Here is a 26,845-nt window from a genome sequence, read left to right on the forward strand (position 1 = left end):
TCAGGGCCATCAACTTTTGTGCAGACCAACGTGCTCCCAGGAAGCAGAAATCATGTCCAGTTAGGGGAGAGCCCACCCAGACACGGGAAGAGGCAGTTCAGATGGCGAGCTGAATCTAGCAAGGAGATCTCACCGTTTGGTTTCCTTTGGCATTCCATCACGCAGGTCATCTTCTCGCACATGGATTCTAAGAAAAGCCCCCTCGGGAACAGCACAGTACCGAGTCCTCTTGAGGGCAGGACCACGGCTGTCTGGCCACTGAGGTCTCCCAGGCCCTAGGACAGGCACAGGGTGCGGCAGCTGCTCCATCAAAGGACTAATCAATGATTGCGCCTCCCCGAGCGCCCTGGCAGCCCCCACCCCCACCCCAGCCCAGCGCCGGGCACAGACACACCTGCACATGGGGCGGGGCCTGAGGGCAGGGCTGCCTAGAGCCACTTAGGGTGGGACCAGTGGGCTTAGGGTGGGACCGGTGGGTGGCGCGTGCCTACCTGGTATTTAAGGCGGCACTGCCAGGGCTGGTGGCTAGAGCTTCAAGCGCAGAGGATCCAGGAGCATCCGGGATGCAAGAACCCGGCTTTCCCACCGGTGAGTCTGGGCCCACGGTGAGGGCCTGGGGACCCGAGGTGGCATACTGGGGCTGGGACTGGAGGCTCCTGGGCTTCCAGACCAGGGCCACCTTCTCTGGGAGGCTTGGTGGGTTTGGGGGATGGAATGAGACCCTCGGGGTGAGGGCCGGGGAGGGCAAGCCCACCCGGGGCACCAGCCTGGGAGAGTTTGAGGGCCCCGCCGTGCCTGGCTGCGGGCCCCCCAAGGAGAACGCAGGCGCTGTGCCCGGGACCCTTTTCGGAGATGTGCACGCCCAGGCCTACAGAGGCCGGTGGCCGGGGGCGGGCGGGTGCCCGATCGGGGCCTCTGCGCCACAGGCCACGCTCGCAGGCACCAGCCGCCACCTGCTCACAAGGGTGTGCTGTGGCCCAGGCCTGGTGGGCTGCGGACAGTCCTTGGAGCTCTTCTGACCTGGCTTCCCCTTCTGCCAGGCTCCCGGCTGTCCCCAAGCGCCCCGAGGAAGAGCACGCGGCGGCGGCGCACGGTGTTCAGCGCACAGCAGCTGCGGGTCCTGGAGGAATTCTTTGAGGGGAAACCCTATGGGACCTATGAGGAACGCGACACCCTGGCGGCCAGGCTGAACCTGCAGGAGTACCAAGTGCAGGTATGGCCCCCACACAGAACCCAACCCCGACAATCACCCCACTGGCTCCCACTTCCCGCTGCCCACCGTCCAAACCATGCCCTCTCCGTGGCCCACCCCAACCACGGGCCGATAGTTGGGTCTGGGGGAGGATGGAGAGGGGGAGGCCAGCCCTTCTTCCCTCAGCCTCCTCAGCCCTGCGCGCAGGCGGATGTGCCCAGCTTCTCCCCTCTTACACTTGCTCCCTGTCCCCTCTCTCCCCAGGTGTGGCTCAAGAACCGCAGGGCCAAAGACCGCAGGCTGCAGCGACTGTGCAGGCAGCAAGGCCAGGGAGCCCACGCTGCGCCCCAGGAACCGGCAGCCTGCGCCCCTAAGCCCGCACCCGCGCCAGCGGGCCCTGCATCCCAGGAGGACCCTGTGCTTCCCGCCGGCCCTGTGCTACCCGCCGCCCCCCTGCACCACGGGGGCCCAGGTTTCTGCAGCCTCCCTCCGCACAGACCCTTACAGGTCTTCCCAGCAGCACATCCCAGCGCCTCCAGCTACAGCCAGGCCTGCTGGGACCCTGTGCAAGGCGTCCAGGGCACTGTCCCCGCTGCACCTGCTCCTGCCCCTGCTGCTGCTCCTGCTCCAGCTCCACCTCCAGCCCCAGCTCCAGCTTCAGACACAACTCCAGCTCCAGGTCCTGCTCCAGTTCCAGCTCTAGTTCCAGCCCTAGATCCAAATCCAGGTCCTGCAACTGCTGCATCTCCAACTCCAGATCCAGCTCCAGCTCCAGCTTCAGACCCAGCTCCAGCTCCAGCTCCAGCTCCAGCTCCAGCTCCAGCTCCAGCTCCATCCGAGGCCACACTCTCGCCTCAGAGCCCCGACAACGCCGGGAATTTCTCTTCAGACCCTGATTTCACGGACCTCTTCTCAGCCGATTGCTTCTTGGAGGACCCTTTGTCCTCCCCCAGGCCCTGGTACGACTTTGTGGGTGACAGCGAGGTGGACCTCTTCCAGTTACTGGATCTTCCAGGGAGTGTGTCCCCGCCAAGTCCTGCAGATGCGGCGGGGCCAGAGGGCACCCGGGTGTGCGCCCACGCGGGTGGGAGAAGCCCCGCTCATTGCCTCTCGGTTGCCAGTTGCTCTTCTGCAGAGTCAGCGCACCTCTAAGCATCCATCCTGGGGAGGTGGCCTGGGCTCTGCCCCCCAACCCGCTTAGGTGTCCACTGGGCGTGCGCGTGGCGGCGGCCCAGGCCTGCTGAGTCCGCGGTCCAGGCTGAGCCCATTAGGGCGCACCTGACCTCGCTGAGGGTTCTCAGGGCTGGGACCGCAAGAGCTGCTGCTGCTGCGGGAACCACTGGAGAGCTGCTGCCCAGAACCTTCCCAAGGACCCAGCCCAGCCTCCGCGCTCCCCCTGGCTGCGTGCTCTGGCGCCCGGAGGACTGGGCGCGCTTTCCCAGTGTGCGCATCTGGGACTCGCGGCTTCCTGGTGCTTTTCCCATCGCATTCCCTGCACTCGGAGAATTCGGCCCCTTCTCGCCGCATCATTGGACACCGGGAACACTCAGCACGTGTTGGGGCGGTTTCTTTTCTTTTATGTCACCTTATAATTTCTTTGCTCATTTCTCTGCATTCATTGGAATGGAAGCTAGTTCTCCACAATGAACTCTTACAAACATGGTTCCCATTTGTATTTCTTTTTTTTATCAGTAGAATTGCTGGATTTTAAGGACTATTTCAGTGCTTCTCCTTGCCTGTTACATATCTGTTTGTCCTTTCCATTCGTGGCAAACGGGTGCCCTCAAACCTAATGGATTTATTAAAAAAAGTTAAAAATGACCTTGACCACGTGTTTCATTTTCAAATGGACATAAAACCCTATCGAAGCCCTGTCCGCTGTCTCTGCTATCCCCACTGTAAACAGTCCTTGAAAACATCTAGCAGTGATGGTGTGTGGTGTGAGGCAGGGCTTCAGCTTCCGGGTGGTGTGTGTATGTGTGTGTGTGTCTCTGGTGTGTGTGTGTGTGTTTCTCCTGGATTTTCAACCTCCAATGTAAGGAGGGGCAATTCATTTGTCCTAAGCCAAGTGGTCCAGGTAACCACACGCCAAAAGTCTACAGGAGGTACACTAGAAACAAGAGAAAGGAATTCAAACGTAGCACTACAGAAAGTCCTCAACATCCAGGGCAAGAGAGCAGGAAAATAAAAGAGGGACAGAGGATTCTAAAACAATCAGAAACCATCCAATCGCAAGCACGCATAACTGGCAATAATCTCTTTAAGTATAAATAGATGACAAGATCCAATTGAAAGACAAAGGAAGCCCGCCTGGCGTTGCTCAGTAGGTGAGAGGTCGTGTCATGCCCGGGAACGCTGAGGGCTCCATTCTGGGTCAAGGGATTCCTGGTCAAGGGCACATACCTGGTTGCACATACCAGGTTCTATCCCTGCCTCTGGTCCGGGTGCTTGTGGGAGGCAACCAATCCATGTTTCTCTCACATCATTGTTTCTCTCTCTCTCTCTCTCTCTCTCTCTCTCTCTCTCTCTCTCTGTCTCTCAACTAAAAATAACAAAATTTCTCTAAAAATTCTTAGAAAGTAAGAAGCCCACATTTGCTCAACTACTTATATCCTGCTCACGGTCTTTGGCTGAGGTACCTGGACAGATATCACCAAGTCTGTCTCAGAAACCAGTCCACACTACAAGGCATGAATGGCTCGGTTCCCCATCTCCTCCCCAACCCCAAGCCTGGCCCCTCCCCTCAGCTTTGCCCATCCAATTGGCGACAGGTGATGCCGAAATTTATTTATTTATTTTTTTTTTGGTGTGTTACACACCCTGTTTTTCTTTTAGACATCATGGAGAAGGGGGCCTCCAGTCACAATTCATAAACCAAGGAATTGGTTGGGTGATCCCTTGTGGACATCAGGGCCATCAACTTTTGTGCAGACCAACGTGCTCCCAGGAAGCAGAAATCATGTCCAGTTAGGGGAGAGCCCACCCAGACACGGGAAGAGGCAGTTCAGATGGCGAGCTGAATCTAGCAAGGAGATCTCACCGTTTGGTTTCCTTTGGCATTCCATCACGCAGGTCATCTTCTCGCACATGGATTCTAAGAAAAGCCCCCTCGGGAACAGCACAGTACCGAGTCCTCTTGAGGGCAGGACCACGGCTGTCTGGCCACTGAGGTCTCCCAGGCCCTAGGACAGGCACAGGGTGCGGCAGCTGCTCCATCAAAGGACTAATCAATGATTGCGCCTCCCCGAGCGCCCTGGCAGCCCCCACCCCCACCCCAGCCCAGCGCCGGGCACAGACACACCTGCACATGGGGCGGGGCCTGAGGGCAGGGCTGCCTAGAGCCACTTAGGGTGGGACCAGTGGGCTTAGGGTGGGACCGGTGGGTGGCGCGTGCCTACCTGGTATTTAAGGCGGCACTGCCAGGGCTGGTGGCTAGAGCTTCAAGCGCAGAGGATCCAGGAGCATCCGGGATGCAAGAACCCGGCTTTCCCACCGGTGAGTCTGGGCCCACGGTGAGGGCCTGGGGACCCGAGGTGGCATACTGGGGCTGGGACTGGAGGCTCCTGGGCTTCCAGACCAGGGCCACCTTCTCTGGGAGGCTTGGTGGGTTTGGGGGATGGAATGAGACCCTCGGGGTGAGGGCCGGGGAGGGCAAGCCCACCCGGGGCACCAGCCTGGGAGAGTTTGAGGGCCCCGCCGTGCCTGGCTGCGGGCCCCCCAAGGAGAACGCAGGCGCTGTGCCCGGGACCCTTTTCGGAGATGTGCACGCCCAGGCCTACAGAGGCCGGTGGCCGGGGGCGGGCGGGTGCCCGATCGGGGCCTCTGCGCCACAGGCCACGCTCGCAGGCACCAGCCGCCACCTGCTCACAAGGGTTTGCTGTGGCCCAGGCCTGGTGGGCTGCGGACAGTCCTTGGAGCTCTTCTGACCTGGCTTCCCCTTCTGCCAGGCTCCCGGCTGTCCCCAAGCGCCCCGAGGAAGAGCACGCGGCGGCGGCGCACGGTGTTCAGCGCACAGCAGCTGCGGGTCCTGGAGGAATTCTTTGAGGGGAAACCCTATGGGACCTATGAGGAACGCGACACCCTGGCGGCCAGGCTGAACCTGCAGGAGTACCAAGTGCAGGTATGGCCCCCACACAGAACCCAACCCCGACAATCACCCCACTGGCTCCCACTTCCCGCTGCCCACCGTCCAAACCATGCCCTCTCCGTGGCCCACCCCAACCACGGGCCGATAGTTGGGTCTGGGGGAGGATGGAGAGGGGGAGGCCAGCCCTTCTTCCCTCAGCCTCCTCAGCCCTGCGCGCAGGCGGATGTGCCCAGCTTCTCCCCTCTTACACTTGCTCCCTGTCCCCTCTCTCCCCAGGTGTGGCTCAAGAACCGCAGGGCCAAAGACCGCAGGCTGCAGCGACTGTGCAGGCAGCAAGGCCAGGGAGCCCACGCTGCGCCCCAGGAACCGGCAGCCTGCGCCCCTAAGCCCGCACCCGCGCCAGCGGGCCCTGCATCCCAGGAGGACCCTGTGCTTCCCGCCGGCCCTGTGCTACCCGCCGCCCCCCTGCACCACGGGGGCCCAGGTTTCTGCAGCCTCCCTCCGCACAGACCCTTACAGGTCTTCCCAGCAGCACATCCCAGCGCCTCCAGCTACAGCCAGGCCTGCTGGGACCCTGTGCAAGGCGTCCAGGGCACTGTCCCCGCTGCACCTGCTCCTGCCCCTGCTGCTGCTCCTGCTCCAGCTCCACCTCCAGCCCCAGCTCCAGCTTCAGACACAACTCCAACTCCAGGTCCTGCTCCAGTTCCAGCTCTAGTTCCAGCCCTAGATCCAAATCCAGGTCCTGCAACTGCTGCATCTCCAACTCCAGATCCAGCTCCAGCTCCAGCTTCAGACCCAGCTCCAGCTCCAGCTCCAGCTCCAGCTCCAGCTCCAGCTCCAGCTCCATCCGAGGCCACACTCTCGCCTCAGAGCCCCGACAACGCCGGGAATTTCTCTTCAGACCCTGATTTCACGGACCTCTTCTCAGCCGATTGCTTCTTGGAGGACCCTTTGTCCTCCCCCAGGCCCTGGTACGACTTTGTGGGTGACAGCGAGGTGGACCTCTTCCAGTTACTGGATCTTCCAGGGAGTGTGTCCCCGCCAAGTCCTGCAGATGCGGCGGGGCCAGAGGGCACCCGGGTGTGCGCCCACGCGGGTGGGAGAAGCCCCGCTCATTGCCTCTCGGTTGCCAGTTGCTCTTCTGCAGAGTCAGCGCACCTCTAAGCATCCATCCTGGGGAGGTGGCCTGGGCTCTGCCCCCCAACCCGCTTAGGTGTCCACTGGGCGTGCGCGTGGCGGCGGCCCAGGCCTGCTGAGTCCGCGGTCCAGGCTGAGCCCATTAGGGCGCACCTGACCTCGCTGAGGGTTCTCAGGGCTGGGACCGCAAGAGCTGCTGCTGCTGCGGGAACCACTGGAGAGCTGCTGCCCAGAACCTTCCCAAGGACCCAGCCCAGCCTCCGCGCTCCCCCTGGCTGCGTGCTCTGGCGCCCGGAGGACTGGGCGCGCTTTCCCAGTGTGCGCATCTGGGACTCGCGGCTTCCTGGTGCTTTTCCCATCGCATTCCCTGCACTCGGAGAATTCGGCCCCTTCTCGCCGCATCATTGGACACCGGGAACACTCAGCACGTGTTGGGGCGGTTTCTTTTCTTTTATGTCACCTTATAATTTCTTTGCTCATTTCTCTGCATTCATTGGAATGGAAGCTAGTTCTCCACAATGAACTCTTACAAACATGGTTCCCATTTGTATTTCTTTTTTTTATCAGTAGAATTGCTGGATTTTAAGGACTATTTCAGTGCTTCTCCTTGCCTGTTACATATCTGTTTGTCCTTTCCATTCGTGGCAAACGGGTGCCCTCAAACCTAATGGATTTATTAAAAAAAGTTAAAAATGACCTTGACCACGTGTTTCATTTTCAAATGGACATAAAACCCTATCGAAGCCCTGTCCGCTGTCTCTGCTATCCCCACTGTAAACAGTCCTTGAAAACATCTAGCAGTGATGGTGTGTGGTGTGAGGCAGGGCTTCAGCTTCCGGGTGGTGTGTGTATGTGTGTGTGTGTCTCTGGTGTGTGTGTGTGTGTTTCTCCTGGATTTTCAACCTCCAATGTAAGGAGGGGCAATTCATTTGTCCTAAGCCAAGTGGTCCAGGTAACCACACGCCAAAAGTCTACAGGAGGTACACTAGAAACAAGAGAAAGGAATTCAAACGTAGCACTACAGAAAGTCCTCAACATCCAGGGCAAGAGAGCAGGAAAATAAAAGAGGGACAGAGGATTCTAAAACAATCAGAAACCATCCAATCGCAAGCACGCATAACTGGCAATAATCTCTTTAAGTATAAATAGATGACAAGATCCAATTGAAAGACAAAGGAAGCCCGCCTGGCGTTGCTCAGTAGGTGAGAGGTCGTGTCATGCCCGGGAACGCTGAGGGCTCCATTCTGGGTCAAGGGATTCCTGGTCAAGGGCACATACCTGGTTGCACATACCAGGTTCTATCCCTGCCTCTGGTCCGGGTGCTTGTGGGAGGCAACCAATCCATGTTTCTCTCACATCATTGTTTCTCTCTCTCTCTCTCTCTCTCTCTCTCTCTCTCTCTCTGTCTCTCAACTAAAAATAACAAAATTTCTCTAAAAATTCTTAGAAAGTAAGAAGCCCACATTTGCTCAACTACTTATATCCTGCTCACGGTCTTTGGCTGAGGTACCTGGACAGATATCACCAAGTCTGTCTCAGAAACCAGTCCACACTACAAGGCATGAATGGCTCGGTTCCCCATCTCCTCCCCAACCCCAAGCCTGGCCCCTCCCCTCAGCTTTGCCCATCCAATTGGCGACAGGTGATGCCGAAATTTATTTATTTATTTTTTTTTTGGTGTGTTACACACCCTGTTTTTCTTTTAGACATCATGGAGAAGGGGGCCTCCAGTCACAATTCATAAACCAAGGAATTGGTTGGGTGATCCCTTGTGGACATCAGGGCCATCAACTTTTGTGCAGACCAACGTGCTCCCAGGAAGCAGAAATCATGTCCAGTTAGGGGAGAGCCCACCCAGACACGGGAAGAGGCAGTTCAGATGGCGAGCTGAATCTAGCAAGGAGATCTCACCGTTTGGTTTCCTTTGGCATTCCATCACGCAGGTCATCTTCTCGCACATGGATTCTAAGAAAAGCCCCCTCGGGAACAGCACAGTACCGAGTCCTCTTGAGGGCAGGACCACGGCTGTCTGGCCACTGAGGTCTCCCAGGCCCTAGGACAGGCACAGGGTGCGGCAGCTGCTCCATCAAAGGACTAATCAATGATTGCGCCTCCCCGAGCGCCCTGGCAGCCCCCACCCCCACCCCAGCCCAGCGCCGGGCACAGACACACCTGCACATGGGGCGGGGCCTGAGGGCAGGGCTGCCTAGAGCCACTTAGGGTGGGACCAGTGGGCTTAGGGTGGGACCGGTGGGTGGCGCGTGCCTACCTGGTATTTAAGGCGGCACTGCCAGGGCTGGTGGCTAGAGCTTCAAGCGCAGAGGATCCAGGAGCATCCGGGATGCAAGAACCCGGCTTTCCCACCGGTGAGTCTGGGCCCACGGTGAGGGCCTGGGGACCCGAGGTGGCATACTGGGGCTGGGACTGGAGGCTCCTGGGCTTCCAGACCAGGGCCACCTTCTCTGGGAGGCTTGGTGGGTTTGGGGGATGGAATGAGACCCTCGGGGTGAGGGCCGGGGAGGGCAAGCCCACCCGGGGCACCAGCCTGGGAGAGTTTGAGGGCCCCGCCGTGCCTGGCTGCGGGCCCCCCAAGGAGAACGCAGGCGCTGTGCCCGGGACCCTTTTCGGAGATGTGCACGCCCAGGCCTACAGAGGCCGGTGGCCGGGGGCGGGCGGGTGCCCGATCGGGGCCTCTGCGCCACAGGCCACGCTCGCAGGCACCAGCCGCCACCTGCTCACAAGGGTGTGCTGTGGCCCAGGCCTGGTGGGCTGCGGACAGTCCTTGGAGCTCTTCTGACCTGGCTTCCCCTTCTGCCAGGCTCCCGGCTGTCCCCAAGCGCCCCGAGGAAGAGCACGCGGCGGCGGCGCACGGTGTTCAGCGCACAGCAGCTGCGGGTCCTGGAGGAATTCTTTGAGGGGAAACCCTATGGGACCTATGAGGAACGCGACACCCTGGCGGCCAGGCTGAACCTGCAGGAGTACCAAGTGCAGGTATGGCCCCCACACAGAACCCAACCCCGACAATCACCCCACTGGCTCCCACTTCCCGCTGCCCACCGTCCAAACCATGCCCTCTCCGTGGCCCACCCCAACCACGGGCCGATAGTTGGGTCTGGGGGAGGATGGAGAGGGGGAGGCCAGCCCTTCTTCCCTCAGCCTCCTCAGCCCTGCGCGCAGGCGGATGTGCCCAGCTTCTCCCCTCTTACACTTGCTCCCTGTCCCCTCTCTCCCCAGGTGTGGCTCAAGAACCGCAGGGCCAAAGACCGCAGGCTGCAGCGACTGTGCAGGCAGCAAGGCCAGGGAGCCCACGCTGCGCCCCAGGAACCGGCAGCCTGCGCCCCTAAGCCCGCACCCGCGCCAGCGGGCCCTGCATCCCAGGAGGACCCTGTGCTTCCCGCCGGCCCTGTGCTACCCGCCGCCCCCCTGCACCACGGGGGCCCAGGTTTCTGCAGCCTCCCTCCGCACAGACCCTTACAGGTCTTCCCAGCAGCACATCCCAGCGCCTCCAGCTACAGCCAGGCCTGCTGGGACCCTGTGCAAGGCGTCCAGGGCACTGTCCCCGCTGCACCTGCTCCTGCCCCTGCTGCTGCTCCTGCTCCAGCTCCACCTCCAGCCCCAGCTCCAGCTTCAGACACAACTCCAGCTCCAGGTCCTGCTCCAGTTCCAGCTCTAGTTCCAGCCCTAGATCCAAATCCAGGTCCTGCAACTGCTGCATCTCCAACTCCAGATCCAGCTCCAGCTCCAGCTTCAGACCCAGCTCCAGCTCCAGCTCCAGCTCCAGCTCCAGCTCCAGCTCCAGCTCCATCCGAGGCCACACTCTCGCCTCAGAGCCCCGACAACGCCGGGAATTTCTCTTCAGACCCTGATTTCACGGACCTCTTCTCAGCCGATTGCTTCTTGGAGGACCCTTTGTCCTCCCCCAGGCCCTGGTACGACTTTGTGGGTGACAGCGAGGTGGACCTCTTCCAGTTACTGGATCTTCCAGGGAGTGTGTCCCCGCCAAGTCCTGCAGATGCGGCGGGGCCAGAGGGCACCCGGGTGTGCGCCCACGCGGGTGGGAGAAGCCCCGCTCATTGCCTCTCGGTTGCCAGTTGCTCTTCTGCAGAGTCAGCGCACCTCTAAGCATCCATCCTGGGGAGGTGGCCTGGGCTCTGCCCCCCAACCCGCTTAGGTGTCCACTGGGCGTGCGCGTGGCGGCGGCCCAGGCCTGCTGAGTCCGCGGTCCAGGCTGAGCCCATTAGGGCGCACCTGACCTCGCTGAGGGTTCTCAGGGCTGGGACCGCAAGAGCTGCTGCTGCTGCGGGAACCACTGGAGAGCTGCTGCCCAGAACCTTCCCAAGGACCCAGCCCAGCCTCCGCGCTCCCCCTGGCTGCGTGCTCTGGCGCCCGGAGGACTGGGCGCGCTTTCCCAGTGTGCGCATCTGGGACTCGCGGCTTCCTGGTGCTTTTCCCATCGCATTCCCTGCACTCGGAGAATTCGGCCCCTTCTCGCCGCATCATTGGACACCGGGAACACTCAGCACGTGTTGGGGCGGTTTCTTTTCTTTTATGTCACCTTATAATTTCTTTGCTCATTTCTCTGCATTCATTGGAATGGAAGCTAGTTCTCCACAATGAACTCTTACAAACATGGTTCCCATTTGTATTTCTTTTTTTTATCAGTAGAATTGCTGGATTTTAAGGACTATTTCAGTGCTTCTCCTTGCCTGTTACATATCTGTTTGTCCTTTCCATTCGTGGCAAACGGGTGCCCTCAAACCTAATGGATTTATTAAAAAAAGTTAAAAATGACCTTGACCACGTGTTTCATTTTCAAATGGACATAAAACCCTATCGAAGCCCTGTCCGCTGTCTCTGCTATCCCCACTGTAAACAGTCCTTGAAAACATCTAGCAGTGATGGTGTGTGGTGTGAGGCAGGGCTTCAGCTTCCGGGTGGTGTGTGTATGTGTGTGTGTGTCTCTGGTGTGTGTGTGTGTGTTTCTCCTGGATTTTCAACCTCCAATGTAAGGAGGGGCAATTCATTTGTCCTAAGCCAAGTGGTCCAGGTAACCACACGCCAAAAGTCTACAGGAGGTACACTAGAAACAAGAGAAAGGAATTCAAACGTAGCACTACAGAAAGTCCTCAACATCCAGGGCAAGAGAGCAGGAAAATAAAAGAGGGACAGAGGATTCTAAAACAATCAGAAACCATCCAATCGCAAGCACGCATAACTGGCAATAATCTCTTTAAGTATAAATAGATGACAAGATCCAATTGAAAGACAAAGGAAGCCCGCCTGGCGTTGCTCAGTAGGTGAGAGGTCGTGTCATGCCCGGGAACGCTGAGGGCTCCATTCTGGGTCAAGGGATTCCTGGTCAAGGGCACATACCTGGTTGCACATACCAGGTTCTATCCCTGCCTCTGGTCCGGGTGCTTGTGGGAGGCAACCAATCCATGTTTCTCTCACATCATTGTTTCTCTCTCTCTCTCTCTCTCTCTCTCTCTCTCTCTCTCTCTGTCTCTCAACTAAAAATAACAAAATTTCTCTAAAAATTCTTAGAAAGTAAGAAGCCCACATTTGCTCAACTACTTATATCCTGCTCACGGTCTTTGGCTGAGGTACCTGGACAGATATCACCAAGTCTGTCTCAGAAACCAGTCCACACTACAAGGCATGAATGGCTCGGTTCCCCATCTCCTCCCCAACCCCAAGCCTGGCCCCTCCCCTCAGCTTTGCCCATCCAATTGGCGACAGGTGATGCCGAAATTTATTTATTTATTTTTTTTTTGGTGTGTTACACACCCTGTTTTTCTTTTAGACATCATGGAGAAGGGGGCCTCCAGTCACAATTCATAAACCAAGGAATTGGTTGGGTGATCCCTTGTGGACATCAGGGCCATCAACTTTTGTGCAGACCAACGTGCTCCCAGGAAGCAGAAATCATGTCCAGTTAGGGGAGAGCCCACCCAGACACGGGAAGAGGCAGTTCAGATGGCGAGCTGAATCTAGCAAGGAGATCTCACCGTTTGGTTTCCTTTGGCATTCCATCACGCAGGTCATCTTCTCGCACATGGATTCTAAGAAAAGCCCCCTCGGGAACAGCACAGTACCGAGTCCTCTTGAGGGCAGGACCACGGCTGTCTGGCCACTGAGGTCTCCCAGGCCCTAGGACAGGCACAGGGTGCGGCAGCTGCTCCATCAAAGGACTAATCAATGATTGCGCCTCCCCGAGCGCCCTGGCAGCCCCCACCCCCACCCCAGCCCAGCGCCGGGCACAGACACACCTGCACATGGGGCGGGGCCTGAGGGCAGGGCTGCCTAGAGCCACTTAGGGTGGGACCAGTGGGCTTAGGGTGGGACCGGTGGGTGGCGCGTGCCTACCTGGTATTTAAGGCGGCACTGCCAGGGCTGGTGGCTAGAGCTTCAAGCGCAGAGGATCCAGGAGCATCCGGGATGCAAGAACCCGGCTTTCCCACCGGTGAGTCTGGGCCCACGGTGAGGGCCTGGGGACCCGAGGTGGCATACTGGGGCTGGGACTGGAGGCTCCTGGGCTTCCAGACCAGGGCCACCTTCTCTGGGAGGCTTGGTGGGTTTGGGGGATGGAATGAGACCCTCGGGGTGAGGGCCGGGGAGGGCAAGCCCACCCGGGGCACCAGCCTGGGAGAGTTTGAGGGCCCCGCCGTGCCTGGCTGCGGGCCCCCCAAGGAGAACGCAGGCGCTGTGCCCGGGACCCTTTTCGGAGATGTGCACGCCCAGGCCTACAGAGGCCGGTGGCCGGGGGCGGGCGGGTGCCCGATCGGGGCCTCTGCGCCACAGGCCACGCTCGCAGGCACCAGCCGCCACCTGCTCACAAGGGTGTGCTGTGGCCCAGGCCTGGTGGGCTGCGGACAGTCCTTGGAGCTCTTCTGACCTGGCTTCCCCTTCTGCCAGGCTCCCGGCTGTCCCCAAGCGCCCCGAGGAAGAGCACGCGGCGGCGGCGCACGGTGTTCAGCGCACAGCAGCTGCGGGTCCTGGAGGAATTCTTTCAGGGGAAACCCTATGGGACCTATGAGGAACGCGACACCCTGGCGGCCAGGCTGAACCTGCAGGAGTACCAAGTGCAGGTATGGCCCCCACACAGAACCCAACCCCGACAATCACCCCACTGGCTCCCACTTCCCGCTGCCCACCGTCCAAACCATGCCCTCTCCGTGGCCCACCCCAACCACGGGCCGATAGTTGGGTCTGGGGGAGGATGGAGAGGGGGAGGCCAGCCCTTCTTCCCTCAGCCTCCTCAGCCCTGCGCGCAGGCGGATGTGCCCAGCTTCTCCCCTCTTACACTTGCTCCCTGTCCCCTCTCTCCCCAGGTGTGGCTCAAGAACCGCAGGGCCAAAGACCGCAGGCTGCAGCGACTGTGCAGGCAGCAAGGCCAGGGAGCCCACGCTGCGCCCCAGGAACCGGCAGCCTGCGCCCCTAAGCCCGCACCCGCGCCAGCGGGCCCTGCATCCCAGGAGGACCCTGTGCTTCCCGCCGGCCCTGTGCTACCCGCCGCCCCCCTGCACCACGGGGGCCCAGGTTTCTGCAGCCTCCCTCCGCACAGACCCTTACAGGTCTTCCCAGCAGCACATCCCAGCGCCTCCAGCTACAGCCAGGCCTGCTGGGACCCTGTGCAAGGCGTCCAGGGCACTGTCCCCGCTGCACCTGCTCCTGCCCCTGCTGCTGCTCCTGCTCCAGCTCCACCTCCAGCCCCAGCTCCAGCTTCAGACACAACTCCAGCTCCAGGTCCTGCTCCAGTTCCAGCTCTAGTTCCAGCCCTAGATCCAAATCCAGGTCCTGCAACTGCTGCATCTCCAACTCCAGATCCAGCTCCAGCTCCAGCTTCAGACCCAGCTCCAGCTCCAGCTCCAGCTCCAGCTCCAGCTCCAGCTCCAGCTCCATCCGAGGCCACACTCTCGCCTCAGAGCCCCGACAACGCCGGGAATTTCTCTTCAGACCCTGATTTCACGGACCTCTTCTCAGCCGATTGCTTCTTGGAGGACCCTTTGTCCTCCCCCAGGCCCTGGTACGACTTTGTGGGTGACAGCGAGGTGGACCTCTTCCAGTTACTGGATCTTCCAGGGAGTGTGTCCCCGCCAAGTCCTACAGATGCGGCGGGGCCAGAGGGCACCCGGGTGTGCGCCCACGCGGGTGGGAGAAGCCCCGCTCATTGCCTCTCGGTTGCCAGTTGCTCTTCTGCAGAGTCAGCGCACCTCTAAGCATCCATCCTGGGGAGGTGGCCTGGGCTCTGCCCCCCAACCCGCTTAGGTGTCCACTGGGCGTGCGCGTGGCGGCGGCCCAGGCCTGCTGAGTCCGAGGTCCAGGCTGAGCCCATTAGGGCGCACCTGACCTCGCTGAGGGTTCTCAGGGCTGGGACCGCAAGAGCTGCTGCTGCTGCGGGAACCACTGGAGAGCTGCTGCCCAGAACCTTCCCAAGGACCCAGCCCAGCCTCCGCGCTCCCCCTGGCTGCGTGCTCTGGCGCCCGGAGGACTGGGCGCGCTTTCCCAGTGTGCGCATCTGGGACTCGCGGCTTCCTGGTGCTTTTCCCATCGCATTCCCTGCACTCGGAGAATTCGGCCCCTTCTCGCCGCATCATTGGACACCGGGAACACTCAGCACGTGTTGGGGCGGTTTCTTTTCTTTTATGTCACCTTATAATTTCTTTGCTCATTTCTCTGCATTCATTGGAATGGAAGCTAGTTCTCCACAATGAACTCTTACAAACATGGTTCCCATTTGTATTTCTTTTTTTTATCAGTAGAATTGCTGGATTTTAAGGACTATTTCAGTGCTTCTCCTTGCCTGTTACATATCTGTTTGTCCTTTCCATTCGTGGCAAACGGGTGCCCTCAAACCTAATGGATTTATTAAAAAAAGTTAAAAATGACCTTGACCACGTGTTTCATTTTCAAATGGACATAAAACCCTATCGAAGCCCTGTCCGCTGTCTCTGCTATCCCCACTGTAAACAGTCCTTGAAAACATCTAGCAGTGATGGTGTGTGGTGTGAGGCAGGGCTTCAGCTTCCGGGTGGTGTGTGTATGTGTGTGTGTGTCTCTGGTGTGTGTGTGTGTGTTTCTCCTGGATTTTCAACCTCCAATGTAAGGAGGGGCAATTCATTTGTCCTAAGCCAAGTGGTCCAGGTAACCACACGCCAAAAGTCTACAGGAGGTACACTAGAAACAAGAGAAAGGAATTCAAACGTAGCACTACAGAAAGTCCTCAACATCCAGGGCAAGAGAGCAGGAAAATAAAAGAGGGACAGAGGATTCTAAAACAATCAGAAACCATCCAATCGCAAGCACGCATAACTGGCAATAATCTCTTTAAGTATAAATAGATGACAAGATCCAATTGAAAGACAAAGGAAGCCCGCCTGGCGTTGCTCAGTAGGTGAGAGGTCGTGTCATGCCCGGGAACGCTGAGGGCTCCATTCTGGGTCAAGGGATTCCTGGTCAAGGGCACATACCTGGTTGCACATACCAGGTTCTATCCCTGCCTCTGGTCCGGGTGCTTGTGGGAGGCAACCAATCCATGTTTCTCTCACATCATTGTTTCTCTCTCTCTCTCTCTCTCTCTCTCTCTCTCTCTCTCTCTGTCTCTCAACTAAAAATAACAAAATTTCTCTAAAAATTCTTAGAAAGTAAGAAGCCCACATTTGCTCAACTACTTATATCCTGCTCACGGTCTTTGGCTGAGGTACCTGGACAGATATCACCAAGTCTGTCTCAGAAACCAGTCCACACTACAAGGCATGAATGGCTCGGTTCCCCATCTCCTCCCCAACCCCAAGCCTGGCCCCTCCCCTCAGCTTTGCCCATCCAATTGGCGACAGGTGATGCCGAAATTTATTTATTTATTTTTTTTTTGGTGTGTTACACACCCTGTTTTTCTTTTAGACATCATGGAGAAGGGGGCCTCCAGTCACAATTCATAAACCAAGGAATTGGTTGGGTGATCCCTTGTGGACATCAGGGCCATCAACTTTTGTGCAGACCAACGTGCTCCCAGGAAGCAGAAATCATGTCCAGTTAGGGGAGAGCCCACCCAGACACGGGAAGAGGCAGTTCAGATGGCGAGCTGAATCTAGCAAGGAGATCTCACCGTTTGGTTTCCTTTGGCATTCCATCACGCAGGTCATCTTCTCGCACATGGATTCTAAGAAAAGCCCCCTCGGGAACAGCACAGTACCGAGTCCTCTTGAGGGCAGGACCACGGCTGTCTGGCCACTGAGGTCTCCCAGGCCCTAGGACAGGCACAGGGTGCGGCAGCTGCTCCATCAAAGGACTAATCAATGATTGCGCCTCCCCGAGCGCCCTGGCAGCCCCCACCCCCACCCCAGCCCAGCGCCGGGCACAGACACACCTGCACATGGGGCGGGGCCTGAGGGCAGGGCTGCCTAGAGCCACTTAGGGTGGGACCAGTGGGCTTAGGGTGGGACCGGTGGGTGGCGCGTGCCTACCTGGTATTTAAGGCGGCACTGCCAGGGCTGGTGGCTAGAGCTTCAAGCGCAGAGGATCCAGGAGCATCCGGGATGCAAGAACCCGGCTTTCCCACCGGTGAGTCTGGGCCCACGGTGAGGGCCTGGGGACCCGAGGTGGCATACTGGGGCTGGGACTGGAGGCTCCTGGGCTTCCAGACCAGGGCCACCTTCTCTGGGAGGCTTGGTGGGTTTGGGGGATGGAATGAGACCCTCGGGGTGAGGGCCGGGGAGGGCAAGCCCACCCGGGGCACCAGCCTGGGAGAGTTTGAGGGCCCCGCCGTGCCTGGCTGCGGGCCCCCCAAGGAGAACGCAGGCGCTGTGCCCGGGACCCTTTTCGGAGATGTGCACGCCCAGGCCTACAGAGGCCGGTGGCCGGGGGCGGGCGGGTGCCCGATCGGGGCCTCTGCGCCACAGGCCACGCTCGCAGGCACCAGCCGCCACCTGCTCACAAGGGTGTGCTGTGGCCCAGGCCTGGTGGGCTGCGGACAGTCCTTGGAGCTCTTCTGACCTGGCTTCCCCTTCTGCCAGGCTCCCGGCTGTCCCCAAGCGCCCCGAGGAAGAGCACGCGGCGGCGGCGCACGGTGTTCAGCGCACAGCAGCTGCGGGTCCTGGAGGAATTCTTTCAGGGGAAACCCTATGGGACCTATGAGGAACGCGACACCCTGGCGGCCAGGCTGAACCTGCAGGAGTACCAAGTGCAGGTATGGCCCCCACACAGAACCCAACCCCGACAATCACCCCACTGGCTCCCACTTCCCGCTGCCCACCGTCCAAACCATGCCCTCTCCGTGGCCCACCCCAACCACGGGCCGATAGTTGGGTCTGGGGGAGGATGGAGAGGGGGAGGCCAGCCCTTCTTCCCTCAGCCTCCTCAGCCCTGCGCGCAGGCGGATGTGCCCAGCTTCTCCCCTCTTACACTTGCTCCCTGTCCCCTCTCTCCCCAGGTGTGGCTCAAGAACCGCAGGGCCAAAGACCGCAGGCTGCAGCGACTGTGCAGGCAGCAAGGCCAGGGAGCCCACGCTGCGCCCCAGGAACCGGCAGCCTGCGCCCCTAAGCCCGCACCCGCGCCAGCGGGCCCTGCATCCCAGGAGGACCCTGTGCTTCCCGCCGGCCCTGTGCTACCCGCCGCCCCCCTGCACCACGGGGGCCCAGGTTTCTGCAGCCTCCCTCCGCACAGACCCTTACAGGTCTTCCCAGCAGCACATCCCAGCGCCTCCAGCTACAGCCAGGCCTGCTGGGACCCTGTGCAAGGCGTCCAGGGCACTGTCCCCGCTGCACCTGCTCCTGCCCCTGCTGCTGCTCCTGCTCCAGCTCCACCTCCAGCCCCAGCTCCAGCTTCAGACACAACTCCAGCTCCAGGTCCTGCTCCAGTTCCAGCTCTAGTTCCAGCCCTAGATCCAAATCCAGGTCCTGCAACTGCTGCATCTCCAACTCCAGATCCAGCTCCAGCTCCAGCTTCAGACCCAGCTCCAGCTCCAGCTCCAGCTCCAGCTCCAGCTCCAGCTCCAGCTCCATCCGAGGCCACACTCTCGCCTCAGAGCCCCGACAACGCCGGGAATTTCTCTTCAGACCCTGATTTCACGGACCTCTTCTCAGCCGATTGCTTCTTGGAGGACCCTTTGTCCTCCCCCAGGCCCTGGTACGACTTTGTGGGTGACAGCGAGGTGGACCTCTTCCAGTTACTGGATCTTCCAGGGAGTGTGTCCCCGCCAAGTCCTGCAGATGCGGCGGGGCCAGAGGGCACCCGGGTGTGCGCCCACGCGGGTGGGAGAAGCCCCGCTCATTGCCTCTCGGTTGCCAGTTGCTCTTCTGCAGAGTCAGCGCACCTCTAAGCATCCATCCTGGGGAGGTGGCCTGGGCTCTGCCCCCCAACCCGCTTAGGTGTCCACTGGGCGTGCGCGTGGCGGCGGCCCAGGCCTGCTGAGTCCGCGGTCCAGGCTGAGCCCATTAGGGCGCACCTGACCTCGCTGAGGGTTCTCAGGGCTGGGACCGCAAGAGCTGCTGCTGCTGCGGGAACCACTGGAGAGCTGCTGCCCAGAACCTTCCCAAGGACCCAGCCCAGCCTCCGCGCTCCCCCTGGCTGCGTGCTCTGGCGCCCGGAGGACTGGGCGCGCTTTCCCAGTGTGCGCATCTGGGACTCGCGGCTTCCTGGTGCTTTTCCCATCGCATTCCCTGCACTCGGAGAATTCGGCCCCTTCTCGCCGCATCATTGGACACCGGGAACACTCAGCACGTGTTGGGGCGGTTTCTTTTCTTTTATGTCACCTTATAATTTCTTTGCTCATTTCTCTGCATTCATTGGAATGGAAGCTAGTTCTCCACAATGAACTCTTACAAACATGGTTCCCATTTGTATTTCTTTTTTTTATCAGTAGAATTGCTGGATTTTAAGGACTATTTCAGTGCTTCTCCTTGCCTGTTACATATCTGTTTGTCCTTTCCATTCGTGGCAAACGGGTGCCCTCAAACCTAATGGATTTATTAAAAAAAGTTAAAAATGACCTTGACCACGTGTTTCATTTTCAAATGGACATAAAACCCTATCGAAGCCCTGTCCGCTGTCTCTGCTATCCCCACTGTAAACAGTCCTTGAAAACATCTAGCAGTGATGGTGTGTGGTGTGAGGCAGGGCTTCAGCTTCCGGGTGGTGTGTGTATGTGTGTGTGTGTCTCTGGTGTGTGTGTGTGTGTTTCTCCTGGATTTTCAACCTCCAATGTAAGGAGGGGCAATTCATTTGTCCTAAGCCAAGTGGTCCAGGTAACCACACGCCAAAAGTCTACAGGAGGTACACTAGAAACAAGAGAAAGGAATTCAAACGTAGCACTACAGAAAGTCCTCAACATCCAGGGCAAGAGAGCAGGAAAATAAAAGAGGGACAGAGGATTCTAAAACAATCAGAAACCATCCAATCGCAAGCACGCATAACTGGCAATAATCTCTTTAAGTATAAATAGATGACAAGATCCAATTGAAAGACAAAGGAAGCCCGCCTGGCGTTGCTCAGTAGGTGAGAGGTCGTGTCATGCCCGGGAACGCTGAGGGCTCCATTCTGGGTCAAGGGATTCCTGGTCAAGGGCACATACCTGGTTGCACATACCAGGTTCTATCCCTGCCTCTGGTCCGGGTGCTTGTGGGAGGCAACCAATCCATGTTTCTCTCACATCATTGTTTCTCTCTCTCTCTCTCTCTCTCTCTCTCTCTCTCTCTCTCTGTCTCTCAACTAAAAATAACAAAATTTCTCTAAAAATTCTTAGAAAGTAAGAAGCCCACATTTGCTCAACTACTTATATCCTGCTCACGGTCTTTGGCTGAGGTACCTGGACAGATATCACCAAGTCTGTCTCAGAAACCAGTCCACACTACAAGGCATGAATGGCTCGGTTCCCCATCTCCTCCCCAACCCCAAGCCTGGCCCCTCCCCTCAGCTTTGCCCATCCAATTGGCGACAGGTGATGCCGAAATTTATTTATTTATTTTTTTTTTGGTGTGTTACACACCCTGTTTTTCTTTTAGACATCATGGAGAAGGGGGCCTCCAGTCACAATTCATAAACCAAGGAATTGGTTGGGTGATCCCTTGTGGACATCAGGGCCATCAACTTTTGTGCAGACCAACGTGCTCCCAGGAAGCAGAAATCATGTCCAGTTAGGGGAGAGCCCACCCAGACACGGGAAGAGGCAGTTCAGATGGCGAGCTGAATCTAGCAAGGAGATCTCACCGTTTGGTTTCCTTTGGCATTCCATCACGCAGGTCATCTTCTCGCACATGGATTCTAAGAAAAGCCCCCTCGGGAACAGCACAGTACCGAGTCCTCTTGAGGGCAGGACCACGGCTGTCTGGCCACTGAGGTCTCCCAGGCCCTAGGACAGGCACAGGGTGCGGCAGCTGCTCCATCAAAGGACTAATCAATGATTGCGCCTCCCCGAGCGCCCTGGCAGCCCCCACCCCCACCCCAGCCCAGCGCCGGGCACAGACACACCTGCACATGGGGCGGGGCCTGAGGGCAGGGCTGCCTAGAGCCACTTAGGGTGGGACCAGTGGGCTTAGGGTGGGACCGGTGGGTGGCGCGTGCCTACCTGGTATTTAAGGCGGCACTGCCAGGGCTGGTGGCTAGAGCTTCAAGCGCAGAGGATCCAGGAGCATCCGGGATGCAAGAACCCGGCTTTCCCACCGGTGAGTCTGGGCCCACGGTGAGGGCCTGGGGACCCGAGGTGGCATACTGGGGCTGGGACTGGAGGCTCCTGGGCTTCCAGACCAGGGCCACCTTCTCTGGGAGGCTTGGTGGGTTTGGGGGATGGAATGAGACCCTCGGGGTGAGGGCCGGGGAGGGCAAGCCCACCCGGGGCACCAGCCTGGGAGAGTTTGAGGGCCCCGCCGTGCCTGGCTGCGGGCCCCCCAAGGAGAACGCAGGCGCTGTGCCCGGGACCCTTTTCGGAGATGTGCACGCCCAGGCCTACAGAGGCCGGTGGCCGGGGGCGGGCGGGTGCCCGATCGGGGCCTCTGCGCCACAGGCCACGCTCGCAGGCACCAGCCGCCACCTGCTCACAAGGGTTTGCTGTGGCCCAGGCCTGGTGGGCTGCGGACAGTCCTTGGAGCTCTTCTGACCTGGCTTCCCCTTCTGCCAGGCTCCCGGCTGTCCCCAAGCGCCCCGAGGAAGAGCACGCGGCGGCGGCGCACGGTGTTCAGCGCACAGCAGCTGCGGGTCCTGGAGGAATTCTTTGAGGGGAAACCCTATGGGACCTATGAGGAACGCGACACCCTGGCGGCCAGGCTGAACCTGCAGGAGTACCAAGTGCAGGTATGGCCCCCACACAGAACCCAACCCCGACAATCACCCCACTGGCTCCCACTTCCCGCTGCCCACCGTCCAAACCATGCCCTCTCCGTGGCCCACCCCAACCACGGGCCGATAGTTGGGTCTGGGGGAGGATGGAGAGGGGGAGGCCAGCCCTTCTTCCCTCAGCCTCCTCAGCCCTGCGCGCAGGCGGATGTGCCCAGCTTCTCCCCTCTTACACTTGCTCCCTGTCCCCTCTCTCCCCAGGTGTGGCTCAAGAACCGCAGGGCCAAAGACCGCAGGCTGCAGCGACTGTGCAGGCAGCAAGGCCAGGGAGCCCACGCTGCGCCCCAGGAACCGGCAGCCTGCGCCCCTAAGCCCGCACCCGCGCCAGCGGGCCCTGCATCCCAGGAGGACCCTGTGCTTCCCGCCGGCCCTGTGCTACCCGCCGCCCCCCTGCACCACGGGGGCCCAGGTTTCTGCAGCCTCCCTCCGCACAGACCCTTACAGGTCTTCCCAGCAGCACATCCCAGCGCCTCCAGCTACAGCCAGGCCTGCTGGGACCCTGTGCAAGGCGTCCAGGGCACTGTCCCCGCTGCACCTGCTCCTGCCCCTGCTGCTGCTCCTGCTCCAGCTCCACCTCCAGCCCCAGCTCCAGCTTCAGACACAACTCCAGCTCCAGGTCCTGCTCCAGTTCCAGCTCTAGTTCCAGCCCTAGATCCAAATCCAGGTCCTGCAACTGCTGCATCTCCAACTCCAGATCCAGCTCCAGCTCCAGCTTCAGACCCAGCTCCAGCTCCAGCTCCAGCTCCAGCTCCAGCTCCAGCTCCAGCTCCATCCGAGGCCACACTCTCGCCTCAGAGCCCCGACAACGCCGGGAATTTCTCTTCAGACCCTGATTTCACGGACCTCTTCTCAGCCGATTGCTTCTTGGAGGACCCTTTGTCCTCCCCCAGGCCCTGGTACGACTTTGTGGGTGACAGCGAGGTGGACCTCTTCCAGTTACTGGATCTTCCAGGGAGTGTGTCCCCGCCAAGTCCTGCAGATGCGGCGGGGCCAGAGGGCACCCGGGTGTGCGCCCACGCGGGTGGGAGAAGCCCCGCTCATTGCCTCTCGGTTGCCAGTTGCTCTTCTGCAGAGTCAGCGCACCTCTAAGCATCCATCCTGGGGAGGTGGCCTGGGCTCTGCCCCCCAACCCGCTTAGGTGTCCACTGGGCGTGCGCGTGGCGGCGGCCCAGGCCTGCTGAGTCCGCGGTCCAGGCTGAGCCCATTAGGGCGCACCTGACCTCGCTGAGGGTTCTCAGGGCTGGGACCGCAAGAGCTGCTGCTGCTGCGGGAACCACTGGAGAGCTGCTGCCCAGAACCTTCCCAAGGACCCAGCCCAGCCTCCGCGCTCCCCCTGGCTGCGTGCTCTGGCGCCCGGAGGACTGGGCGCGCTTTCCCAGTGTGCGCATCTGGGACTCGCGGCTTCCTGGTGCTTTTCCCATCGCATTCCCTGCACTCGGAGAATTCGGCCCCTTCTCGCCGCATCATTGGACACCGGGAACACTCAGCACGTGTTGGGGCGGTTTCTTTTCTTTTATGTCACCTTATAATTTCTTTGCTCATTTCTCTGCATTCATTGGAATGGAAGCTAGTTCTCCACAATGAACTCTTACAAACATGGTTCCCATTTGTATTTCTTTTTTTTATCAGTAGAATTGCTGGATTTTAAGGACTATTTCAGTGCTTCTCCTTGCCTGTTACATATCTGTTTGTCCTTTCCATTCGTGGCAAACGGGTGCCCTCAAACCTAATGGATTTATTAAAAAAAGTTAAAAATGACCTTGACCACGTGTTTCATTTTCAAATGGACATAAAACCCTATCGAAGCCCTGTCCGCTGTCTCTGCTATCCCCACTGTAAACAGTCCTTGAAAACATCTAGCAGTGATGGTGTGTGGTGTGAGGCAGGGCTTCAGCTTCCGGGTGGTGTGTGTATGTGTGTGTGTGTCTCTGGTGTGTGTGTGTGTGTTTCTCCTGGATTTTCAACCTCCAATGTAAGGAGGGGCAATTCATTTGTCCTAAGCCAAGTGGTCCAGGTAACCACACGCCAAAAGTCTACAGGAGGTACACTAGAAACAAGAGAAAGGAATTCAAACGTAGCACTACAGAAAGTCCTCAACATCCAGGGCAAGAGAGCAGGAAAATAAAAGAGGGACAGAGGATTCTAAAACAATCAGAAACCATCCAATCGCAAGCACGCATAACTGGCAATAATCTCTTTAAGTATAAATAGATGACAAGATCCAATTGAAAGACAAAGGAAGCCCGCCTGGCGTTGCTCAGTAGGTGAGAGGTCGTGTCATGCCCGGGAACGCTGAGGGCTCCATTCTGGGTCAAGGGATTCCTGGTCAAGGGCACATACCTGGTTGCACATACCAGGTTCTATCCCTGCCTCTGGTCCGGGTGCTTGTGGGAGGCAACCAATCCATGTTTCTCTCACATCATTGTTTCTCTCTCTCTCTCTCTCTCTCTCTCTCTCTCTCTCTCTCTCTCTCTGTCTCTCAACTAAAAATAACAAAATTTCTCTAAAAATTCTTAGAAAGTAAGAAGCCCACATTTGCTCAACTACTTATATCCTGCTCACGGTCTTTGGCTGAGGTACCTGGACAGATATCACCAAGTCTGTCTCAGAAACCAGTCCACACTACAAGGCATGAATGGCTCGGTTCCCCATCTCCTCCCCAACCCCAAGCCTGGCCCCTCCCCTCAGCTTTGCCCATCCAATTGGCGACAGGTGATGCCGAAATTTATTTATTTATTTTTTTTTTGGTGTGTTACACACCCTGTTTTTCTTTTAGACATCATGGAGAAGGGGGCCTCCAGTCACAATTCATAAACCAAGGAATTGGTTGGGTGATCCCTTGTGGACATCAGGGCCATCAACTTTTGTGCAGACCAACGTGCTCCCAGGAAGCAGAAATCATGTCCAGTTAGGGGAGAGCCCACCCAGACACGGGAAGAGGCAGTTCAGATGGCGAGCTGAATCTAGCAAGGAGATCTCACCGTTTGGTTTCCTTTGGCATTCCATCACGCAGGTCATCTTCTCGCACATGGATTCTAAGAAAAGCCCCCTCGGGAACAGCACAGTACCGAGTCCTCTTGAGGGCAGGACCACGGCTGTCTGGCCACTGAGGTCTCCCAGGCCCTAGGACAGGCACAGGGTGCGGCAGCTGCTCCATCAAAGGACTAATCAATGATTGCGCCTCCCCGAGCGCCCTGGCAGCCCCCACCCCCACCCCAGCCCAGCGCCGGGCACAGACACACCTGCACATGGGGCGGGGCCTGAGGGCAGGGCTGCCTAGAGCCACTTAGGGTGGGACCAGTGGGCTTAGGGTGGGACCGGTGGGTGGCGCGTGCCTACCTGGTATTTAAGGCGGCACTGCCAGGGCTGGTGGCTAGAGCTTCAAGCGCAGAGGATCCAGGAGCATCCGGGATGCAAGAACCCGGCTTTCCCACCGGTGAGTCTGGGCCCACGGTGAGGGCCTGGGGACCCGAGGTGGCATACTGGGGCTGGGACTGGAGGCTCCTGGGCTTCCAGACCAGGGCCACCTTCTCTGGGAGGCTTGGTGGGTTTGGGGGATGGAATGAGACCCTCGGGGTGAGGGCCGGGGAGGGCAAGCCCACCCGGGGCACCAGCCTGGGAGAGTTTGAGGGCCCCGCCGTGCCTGGCTGCGGGCCCCCCAAGGAGAACGCAGGCGCTGTGCCCGGGACCCTTTTCGGAGATGTGCACGCCCAGGCCTACAGAGGCCGGTGGCCGGGGGCGGGCGGGTGCCCGATCGGGGCCTCTGCGCCACAGGCCACGCTCGCAGGCACCAGCCGCCACCTGCTCACAAGGGTGTGCTGTGGCCCAGGCCTGGTGGGCTGCGGACAGTCCTTGGAGCTCTTCTGACCTGGCTTCCCCTTCTGCCAGGCTCCCGGCTGTCCCCAAGCGCCCCGAGGAAGAGCACGCGGCGGCGGCGCACGGTGTTCAGCGCACAGCAGCTGCGGGTCCTGGAGGAATTCTTTGAGGGGAAACCCTATGGGACCTATGAGGAACGCGACACCCTGGCGGCCAGGCTGAACCTGCAGGAGTACCAAGTGCAGGTATGGCCCCCACACAGAACCCAACCCCGACAATCACCCCACTGGCTCCCACTTCCCGCTGCCCACCGTCCAAACCATGCCCTCTCCGTGGCCCACCCCAACCACGGGCCGATAGTTGGGTCTGGGGGAGGATGGAGAGGGGGAGGCCAGCCCTTCTTCCCTCAGCCTCCTCAGCCCTGCGCGCAGGCGGATGTGCCCAGCTTCTCCCCTCTTACACTTGCTCCCTGTCCCCTCTCTCCCCAGGTGTGGCTCAAGAACCGCAGGGCCAAAGACCGCAGGCTGCAGCGACTGTGCAGGCAGCAAGGCCAGGGAGCCCACGCTGCGCCCCAGGAACCGGCAGCCTGCGCCCCTAAGCCCGCACCCGCGCCAGCGGGCCCTGCATCCCAGGAGGACCCTGTGCTTCCCGCCGGCCCTGTGCTACCCGCCGCCCCCCTGCACCACGGGGGCCCAGGTTTCTGCAGCCTCCCTCCGCACAGACCCTTACAGGTCTTCCCAGCAGCACATCCCAGCGCCTCCAGCTACAGCCAGGCCTGCTGGGACCCTGTGCAAGGCGTCCAGGGCACTGTCCCCGCTGCACCTGCTCCTGCCCCTGCTGCTGCTCCTGCTCCAGCTCCACCTCCAGCCCCAGCTCCAGCTTCAGACACAACTCCAGCTCCAGGTCCTGCTCCAGTTCCAGCTCTAGTTCCAGCCCTAGATCCAAATCCAGGTCCTGCAACTGCTGCATCTCCAACTCCAGATCCAGCTCCAGCTCCAGCTTCAGACCCAGCTCCAGCTCCAGCTCCAGCTCCAGCTCCAGCTCCAGCTCCAGCTCCAGCTCCATCCGAGGCCACACTCTCGCCTCAGAGCCCCGACAACGCCGGGAATTTCTCTTCAGACCCTGATTTCACGGACCTCTTCTCAGCCGATTGCTTCTTGGAGGACCCTTTGTCCTCCCCCAGGCCCTGGTACGACTTTGTGGGTGACAGCGAGGTGGACCTCTTCCAGTTACTGGATCTTCCAGGGAGTGTGTCCCCGCCAAGTCCTGCAGATGCGGCGGGGCCAGAG

This window comes from Myotis daubentonii, chromosome 15 (genome assembly GCF_963259705.1).
Source record: "Myotis daubentonii chromosome 15, mMyoDau2.1, whole genome shotgun sequence".
Lineage (NCBI taxonomy): Eukaryota > Metazoa > Chordata > Mammalia > Chiroptera > Vespertilionidae > Myotis > Myotis daubentonii.